This window comes from Peromyscus eremicus, chromosome 3, assembly GCF_949786415.1.
Source record: "Peromyscus eremicus chromosome 3, PerEre_H2_v1, whole genome shotgun sequence".
NCBI lineage: Eukaryota > Metazoa > Chordata > Mammalia > Rodentia > Cricetidae > Peromyscus > Peromyscus eremicus.
The window spans coordinates 64,654,913-64,663,599 of NC_081418.1; the positions used below are offsets into that span (position 1 = coordinate 64,654,913).

At 43.6% G+C, this 8,687-nt stretch overlaps 1 pseudogene; it reads right to left on the minus strand.

Moving 5' to 3' along the window:
* Positions 1-6,055: 6,055 nt before the first annotated feature.
* On the minus strand, positions 6,056-6,136 carry LOC131907535 (U6 spliceosomal RNA; annotated as a pseudogene).
* Between the last annotated feature and the right edge of the window lie 2,551 nt (positions 6,137-8,687).

Below are 8,687 nucleotides of genomic sequence, written 5' to 3' on the forward strand. Positions count from 1 at the left end.
AATCAAGAAAGAAGGTCTGGGAAGGAAAGTCTCGGCATGCCTGGGGAAATAACAGAAGTGGGCCAGCACAAGCAATGTTTCGGGGGCACTGGATGCAATATAACTGGCCACAGCCTGCCATCCTGGCTGTGAACAGAGTACCCTGAGTACAAACAAGCACAGTGTGCAGGAAGACTATATTCGTTCTCTGTTCTCTGTCTACTCACTGGAATCACTTAGGATGCTTTCCAAAATTACTAATACTCCACCTACTCAATCAATCAGAAAACTGGGGAGAAGGGATGAGGTCAAGGGTATGACATAGGAACAGTTTTCCAATGCTAAATCTGGACTGTGTGGATGGATTGACTGAAGAGACATTGAAGTCTAAGTATACTTTATATACATGTGTTTTCTTCCTTCAGGAAGACAGGAAATAGTTTACTACCAGGCTTCACTTCCTGTTCTACAGTTGTAAACTAATATAAAGTCTTCATGTCTTCCCCTAAGTCAAAATCAAACCAAAGAACAAATTTCTGTTTGCCAACTACTTTCCATCACAAGTTGTACACGTTAATTTCTAATAATAAGAGTCTAATAATAAGTTAACTAATAATACGAGTCTAATAATAAGTTAACTGCTACACAAAACCATTTATATTTTAGTAGCAAAACAAGGGGGAGTTGGGGGGGGGCGCCTAAGAGAACATTCTGTTTTAAAGGGGAAATGCTTTTAACCTACTTTATAAAAGCCATCATAGTCCAGGCCCTTCCTGCCTGTCTTTGCTAATCTGTTATCTGTGAGCGCAAGTCCACATAAACTGTTAAGATGGCTTTACTATCGTGAAAGGGGGTCTACGAAGAAGGCCAGTTAAACATGTTCCCTGTGACACTAAACCCCAAGATCTCTAAGAAAAGGAGTATCTAAAATGTGCTTCTATTGAAGTTGCCTGGAAACAAGAAAATAACATGACTTTTTAATGAAAAGAAAGAATTTTACTTTAAAAAACGTGGGAAAGCCATACACACCCATAACCTCAGCACAGGCCAGGCTGAAGCAGGAGAACCGCCACAATTCAAAGCCACCGTGAGCTACATAGTGAGTACCAGGTCAGCAGGGGTCACACAGTGAAATACGTCTAAAACCACCAAACAACAAGAAACAGTAAGATTGTGTCCAAGTTTTGCTTCCGTGGTTATGTTAAACATATTACAATCTCAAATCTTAGTGTGCCTGGAGGGCCATTCAGAGGTTTTGCCATACCGGATGCCGTCCCGTATGAGCCACTTCATAGAACTGTATAACCTGGGGCAGCACAGCTTAAGAGGTGACTGTAGGAACACTGCAGGACTGCAGGAACCGTCATGGCTACTTATACCTCTTAAGAACTTGAGTTGACCATTGGAAGAAAAAAATCAATGGCACAGTGGGGGCTGAAGCTAAAACATCAGGGAGCAAAGGCTTCAGAAGCCAGCAGAGGGACAAGTTAAGGGACAAAGTGATGCTGGCAGGGAGAGGGTGGACATACACAGCAGTGGGCGTAGAAGCCAGTGACAGAGCAAGTCACGATCACAAAGATGGGGTCACCTAAGACCTTTATCCAGAGACAATGAAGCAGTCTGTTTCCTACAGCTGCGCTGGATCACTCTGCGCAAATGCCCCCCCCCATGTTTGCATGCCACATCTGGGAGGTCCAGCTGCAGCTGTTCACACACCCGTCTCCATCTTCTACAGCATTCCACTCATCCGGTCTTTCACGTCTGTAGAAACCACTAAGCAGACTTCCAGAATTGTGAACTGTGATGTGAGACACATTTGGAGTTTTGTCCTCATTCCTGGCTCATAACTCTCATAACCCTGGTTATTTATGCTCTAAGTGACCGAGACAAAAAAAATTAAAGTATTTGGCCTTTTGATTTTGGTTTCTAAAACAACTTTGGAATGGCATGAGCAGGAAAAAGGAGAAAGCCAATCTCTTGTTATACTGTTGGGGTACCCCAGGACTCATTCAGGCTTCAGCAAAATCTTTCTTTCTGACCTCCTTCTAGCTTTCCTCCCTGCTCTCTTTCCTCCCAAAGGCAGGCCGTACAAATAAAAAATGATTGCTAGTCTTCCCGTCTCAGTCTTAGAGCTGGCTGTAGGGAAATGCTCTCACATCCCCCCAGCTGATAGCAGATCCTTTGACCCCCAACCCCCCACTTCAGCGGGGTGCTGTCCTCTACCCAGAAGAAAAGAATGCTACACAGAGAAGCCAAGAAGAATCTGAACAGACAGGCTCTGCTGGGTTTCCCTACTCAGTCTGTTAGCATTAGATCACGCCTCTCTGTCCAATCACACCTCTACATGACTGTCCATGCTTCAGTCATGCTTATGCAACAGATTCCCATGAAAACGGGCAGGCTTCAGGAAAGTCTGGACAGCTGAACATGCAGAGGCTTGCAGCAGTCAGCAAGCATCCACGCACATGCAGAAGGGTGATGCACTCAACGGCATGGGAGCAGAGGCTTCTGCCCGAAGATTCTTCCATTCCTCACTCATGCATCCCTTCGTCTATCTGCTTGTCTATACGCTTTTAAATATCCTTAGGAAGCTGGTAGGCATAGTAATATTAATGCTTCCCTGAGTTCCGTGATGCTTTTTAAGCAAATTAGTTAATCAAGCCTAAAGATGAGGTTATGAGAGCTCCAAATTGAAGTCTGACGATTAGAGATTTTGGAGGCCTGGATTTTTTTTTTTTTTTTTTTTTTAAACCAGTATCTGAGTCCCTCAGCCTTTGGGATCAAATACTGTCTCCATGCAGAAAAACAGTCAGAACTGAAGTGTATTAGAAGACATTCAGCTGGTGTTTGCTGCACAGCTGCTTGCTGGCTTGCTGGTAAGGAGAAATCCCCACCCCCCACCCCCCACATTTGAGGATCATGGAAATGAGCTGTAGTAGGCTTTCTCAGACCGCCAGCCCCCAAATCATGACACAGAGACTTATTGTTAGTTATGAATGCTCGGTCTTGTCTTATGCTTGTCCCACTGGCTCTTATAACTTAACCTGTCTCTCCTCATCTATGTTTCGCCTCAGGGCTGTTTACTTTTCTTTCATTCTGTATGTCCTGCTTTCACTGCTTCCTTCCTGTCTGCCTGGCTGGCAGCTCCCTGGCTGTCCCTCTCTGTCTCCCTTATTCTCTCTCCTCTCCCTCTTTCTCGAGCCTAGATTCCTCCTCCTACTTATTCTCTCTCTGCCTGCCAGCCCTTCTCCTGCCTAGGTATTGGCCATTCAGCTTTTTAATAGACCAATCAGGTGCCTTAGGCAGGCAAAGGAACACACCTTCACATCATTAAACAAATGCAGCATAAACAGATGCAACACACCTTACATAGTTAAATATTCCACAACCTGATCGGGGTCATGGGTGTGTAGGAGGAGACACTGAGTTGATTCTTGCTATGTCCTCAGATAGATAAAGTGAAAGACGCTAGATGGATCTCATTTTGCAGAGAATTTACCCTTCAAGTTTGGCTATACAGTTTTCTAGAAATAATATCCCCGGAAAAAAGAGAACATCAGCTCAGTGGTGGAGTATTGGTCTGGCACATGTAAAGCCCTAGTTTAACTACCCAGAGCATAAGCACTTGTAAGTTAAACTGTTATTATGGGAATTTGAAGGGAAAAGGGGCTTTTTCTTATCTTTTAGTAATGGAGCTAACCTGGGTCGTACTTACTGTCAAGCCATAAAGACAAGGCAGAGAATTCAATGACTAATTGCTTCTCTCAAGTAATTGAAACTGAAAATACCCACGTTGTCTCCTAAGGTATCATATTAGCCAATGTCTTCTGAAAGAACTATTGTTAGGGGAGGGTTATCATGTCTCTTTCATAAACGATATTTTTGAAAATAATTTATGACCACGTTAGATAAGAAGCTATATAAATGACGCAGGACGTTTCACAAGAAGACAAGGCAGCGCTGCAGAAACATGGAGAAATCATGACCTTTGTCTTCTTTGTGTGCTTTCACTTTACTAAATGTTCTACGATACAGTCTTTTTAAGATGTATTTGATTTTTCATTATGTGTATACATGTATGTGTGTGGGTATGTGTGTGTGTGTGCAGGCGCCCATAGGGGGCATTGGATACCCCTGAAGCTGGAGTTACAGTTTGCTGTGAGCCACCTATGGGTACGGGAAATAGAACTATGTGTTCTTGACCACTGAGCCACCTCTCCAGCCCTCGGCGTTAAGCTTTACAATCAAATAAGAGGAAGTGCCAATTATTTTTTTTAAGAGGAGGCAAAATCAGACTGTGCATGCTGGCTGTTAATTCTTCCTAAGTGAACTTCCGTTCAACATTCTTCCTTTTACTCCTAGCCAATCTATTTATTATTCTCCTTCTCTAAAAGGTAGTCCTGAATCATACAGAGAAGCTCCCATTGGTGCAGACAAGCAAAAGACCTCACGAGAGAATGTTCAATATAGAACCATGAAACAGTGTATGAGTTTGCACTGCTAGGTGAAACCCGGAGAACAAAAAATATGTTGGTAAATGTGATAAACAACGACCGCCCCAGAGGAAGTTGAGCTGCGGTTTGTCATCTTTGAGTCCCTCACAGTAGTAAAATGCTTGGCCACAGGGGAAGTTCAGAAACACAAGCTAAAGGAGTACTTGTAATGACGGCAGTTTTCTTCCCCTGCCTCAGTTTGGTTTATGGCTTCTCAGCTTCGTTTCAGATGTACACACTTATCTCCATATCCACACAGGAAGCGTTGGGTCACGCGAGGTGTCCTGTCTCCCACCGCTCACTCTGTTCATGAGAACAATGTATTGCAATTGTGTTCAGTTTCATATCATCTCATTGTGCGTCACTTCAAATAGCTCCCCAAATCGTTCCTATGTGTTGATCCGTCTGTCAGGAAGCAGGAACAGTAGGGGACACACATCTTTGGTCGCCTTGCTGGATGTTATGCAATTCCCAAAGCCGCTGGACCAGCACAAACACTGGAGGAAGGGTGGATGCCTCTGAGGCCACAAGTCAGCTGAGCAGAGAGGGATGAACGGGACAGCGAGAAGAGGCACACCCTCCAGCACTCTGACAGCCCGCTGTCCTGGTTTCTAAAGGCCCAGGGAGTCCACCATGTGAATAACACTTCCATGTTTTAAGTTTGGTCTCATCTGCTTAGTCATCGTCGCCGCCACACCCTAATGTTTATGCCAAACAATTGTCCAAAACAGAACAGAACCATTTTTTCTTCCCCTTATAAAAGTGACACAGTTCATCACCACACAGCCTCTCTCTGCCCTCTGTGCTGGCAAAGCCAGTGCACATAATCCTTCACTTTCTTACCCCAGCACAGACATGGTCTGGCCAGCTACATCCGAAAGGTGTCATTCTCAAAATCTCTATAGGCTAGACCATGAATCTAAGTCTTAAAGTCACTCAAGGATTTTATTTATTTGTTTATTTATTTGCAGTGTTGGATTTATCAGCAAAGTCGGCTGTCAAAAACTTATCGAAGATTCAGTGGTTATCCTTGAGAAAGAAAAGGGCTTTTGGAAAGAAAATGGGGAGGATAGAGAGAGGAGTGTAGAGATCTGTGATTAGGGCAATCCTAGGGAGCTCTAGAGACCATGGACAAGAAGACATGGCCGGAGGTTGACATGACCATGGTGACGGTTGAAGGAAACTAGATGAAGCGAAGGATCGGGGTGAGGCAGGCTGTGCAGAGCTGGGGCAGCCCACCAGTTCTGCTCTTGTGATTTTTGTTTGTTTGCTTGTTTTTTGTTTTCTCTTTTCTTTTTCTATTATTAAGAAATTTTCTATTCATTTTACATACCAACCACAGATCCCCCTCTCCTCCCTCCTCCCACTCCCCAGCCTCCCCCCACCCATTCCCACCTCATCCAAGGCAAGGCCTCCCATGGGGGGTCTGCAGAACCTGGTACATTCAGTTGAGGCAGGTCCAAGCCCCTCCCCCTGCACCAAGGCTGTGCAAGGTGTCCCACCACAGGCACTGGGCTCCAAAAGGCTGGCTCATATACCAGGGATGGATCACCACCCCATTGCCAGGGGGCCCCCTAAACAGTAAAAATATGGAAGGCTTCAAGAATTTGCTAATCTTCTCTGTATCATTCCAATTTTAGTATATGTGCTGCTGAAGCGAGCACTCTTGTGACTTTTTTTTTTAAGATTTATTTATTTATTATGTATACAGTGTTCTGCCTGCATGTCTGCCTGCAGGCCAGAAGAGGGCACCAGATCTCATTGTAGATGGTTGTGAGCCACCATGTGGTTGCTGGGAATTGAACTCAGGACCTCTGGAAGAGCAGCCAGGGCTCTTAACCTCTGAGCCATTTCTCCAGCCCCTCTTGTGACATTTTAAAGTTGAAATGCAGGGGTTAGAGAGATGGCTTAGTGGTCAAGGGCACTGACTGCTCTTTCAGAGGACTCAGGTTCAATTCCCAGCATCCACATGGCTACTCACAACCTTCTGTAACTCAAGTTCTAGGAGATCTCACGCCCTCTTCTGGCCTCTATGAGCCCTACATGCATGGGGTGCACAGACATGCATGCAAGTAAAACATTCATATACATAAAAAAAAACTTTAAAAAAATGAAACACAGTAATTCCTTGCTTCCTGACAGAGGATGTTTTCCAAGACACCCCCGAAGAGCATGCCCAGATATATGAGCATGGTATCAAACCCTATACATACTATAGGTCTCTTTCTCTCAATACATGTTTACTTATGATAAAGTCTAATCTATAAATTAGGGAAATTAAGAGATGAACAACAATAATCTAGTAAGAGAATGATTATAACAATTATGCTGTAATAAAATTACCAGCATCACTACATTGTGGGTTGTTATTAAATAAAATGAAGGTTGCTTGAGCACAAGCCTATGGTAATGACAGTCCAGATTCTAAGACAGCTACTAAGGGGCAAATGGGCAGGTAGTATATTTGGTGCAGGACAAAGAGATGCTTCATGTTCTGGGTGGCAACAAGCAGACCAACATATGATTTCATTGAGCTGTTCAGAATGGCTCAAAATTTAAAACTTAAGAGTTACTTATTTCTAGAATTTTCCATTTAATATTTTCAGGCTATCAAAGACCACAGGCACCTGAAAAATTAGAAAACAAACCTTGGACAAGGCGGTGGGACTACTGTACAACATACACAATAAAAAAATAAAAAGCCAAAATTACAATTAACTCAATATTGTCACAGGGGACACTCTGTGACCAAGCCAAGAAAAACACTGCAGACCAACCTCAGTTGAACCTGTTCCCAACCACTATTCCCACCCTCCTCCCCAAAGGGTCACTGTAGTTGGTCCACGCCTATTACATTCCGTGAAGTAGAATCATGGAATTTAGACTTTCAGCTCTAGCTTTGTCTCTCAATCTTGTGTTTGTGGAGTCCATGTTTTTTGTAGTTCTAGTTTGTTCATTTTCATTGTTGCATGATGTTTTCCTACATGAATATGCTTTGGCTTCTTAGGCCATTTGGGAGATATCTGAGTCGTTTCTAATCACTGGGGAGGGGACTGTGACAGAGAATGTCTTTGGGAGCATGCCTGTGCATGCCTCTGGTACACGTGTGCACGAATTTCCATGGTACATAGCCAAGAGTGGAAACGCTGGGTGTAGGATCAGCACATTCTCTCCTTTTCATGATTCTGCCAAATCGCTTTCCAAAGTACTTGTACCTCTTACACACCCACAGCAGAATATGAGAATTCCAGTTGCTCCACACTCTTGCCAATATTTGAATTATCAGTCTTTTAAATTCTAGCTATCCGGGTGGGTGTGTAGTACTATCTCATTGTGGGTTTAATTTGCATTTCCTTGGTGACTAATTCCTATCTTTTCATGCTGTGCTGTTTTAAGGTATCTCTGCATGTCTGTTTTATTGCAAATCACTGTTCAGCAACATTTAGATTCGGAAGCAGCAATCATTTATTAAGTCCCAATGGTGAGTCACGGTCTACATGTGTTTGATGCCTGCCATACTCAATGCCTCCAAGTACTTTTTTTCTGGATTGGGTGGTTACTCCTCATCAGTCCTGGTTAAGCTCCATGATATATTATAATGAACATTATAGAAAGTTCTACACAATATAAAGAAATTGTGTAGAAAGCAATTCTGAGTGGAGAGTGCCCTAGCAGGGGTGAAGGCAGAGGGGCAGGGATGGGATGGAGTGAAAAACAGATGGATTTTCAAACTTTACAGCTCTAAAAGAGTGAAGGACAGTTTGCAAAACTTCAAATATCAGTCATGAAAATAGGATGGTGATTAATGGTGTTACCGATAACATCAGTTCTCATAAGCAAGAGAAAGGTAAGCCAGTGTGGGTGGTATTATGAATAAGAGTGGCCCAGGAAGACCTTGAGAACAAGCTCTCTGAAAGCGTGGGTAACCTCTGGTAACATGATGTACTTTGAGAGCCAAACACAGGTTTACTTGACCTTGAATCCACCTGATAGTTTCATATAGAGGTGATGGGGAAGCCAATGAGAGAGAGGCTTGGAATATTTTCAGAAGAGTCTCTGAATTTCCTTGCAGGGCATCTCAGGAGAGAGGTGATAATGGTGGGACCTCTGTATGCTGCTTCTATTACAGGCTGAGTGGAGTGTGTGAATAATCCATCTTAGAGCAGCTGATGGGACTGAGATGAGATCAGTGCGGGAAGAGGAGCTGGGAATGAG